The following is a 795-nucleotide window of genomic DNA, read 5'->3' as shown; positions in this document are numbered from 1 at the left end:
ATTTCCATTCCACTGCACGTGTGCTCCATCCATAGGTCCAGTCCGCCTCTCGGCAACCCCACTGACAGGAGCCCACCAGGCTCCTCTGTCCATAGGATTCTCCAGGCAAGAGTAACTAGAATGCATTGTCATTTCCTTCTGCAGGGGATCTCCCCCACCCAGAGACTGAACCGGTGTTAGCTACACTGGCAGAGCGATTCTTTACCACTGAGCCTCCTGGGAAGCTCTTCCTTTATATGAGGATTTAACAAAGAAAGGCCAGCAGCCCTTGTATATTTTTATCCCAAAGGCTTGACCAATCCGTTCCACGTGCCGCACAAAACTTGAACGCACTAGTTTTTGCTTTTGAAAGTCGTGATCCACCCAAATTCAGTTTCACTGAATTCACCCAGGCCCCCCACCTTGCACTACTTTGTAATTAATTCTCGCTGAACCCCGGGCACGCCTTTCCCTGGGCCTCGGAGCTGCCTTCCGCCCAGGGTCGGGAGGCCCAGGGTGAGGGAACCCAAGGTGAGGGGGGCCCAGGCTCCGCTAGGAGGGAAACGGGGCCAGGTCGGATCAGAAGGGGACTTACGTTTTTAAAGGATCAATAGGGGATTAAACGGAGAAGGCAATGGCACCCCACTCCAGTACTCTTGCCTGGAAAATCCCATGGATGGAGGAGCCTGGTGGGCTGCAGTCCATGGGGTCGCTAAGAGTCGGACACGACTCAGCGACTTCACTTTCACTTTTCACTTTTCATGCATTGGAGAAGGAAATGGCAACCCACTCCAGTGTTCTTGCCTGGAGAATCCC

This window comes from Bison bison, unplaced genomic scaffold, assembly GCF_000754665.1.
Source record: "Bison bison bison isolate TAMUID 2011002044 unplaced genomic scaffold, Bison_UMD1.0 scf7180017846458, whole genome shotgun sequence".
Lineage (NCBI taxonomy): Eukaryota > Metazoa > Chordata > Mammalia > Artiodactyla > Bovidae > Bison > Bison bison.
This window is presented reverse-complemented; position numbering follows the sequence as displayed.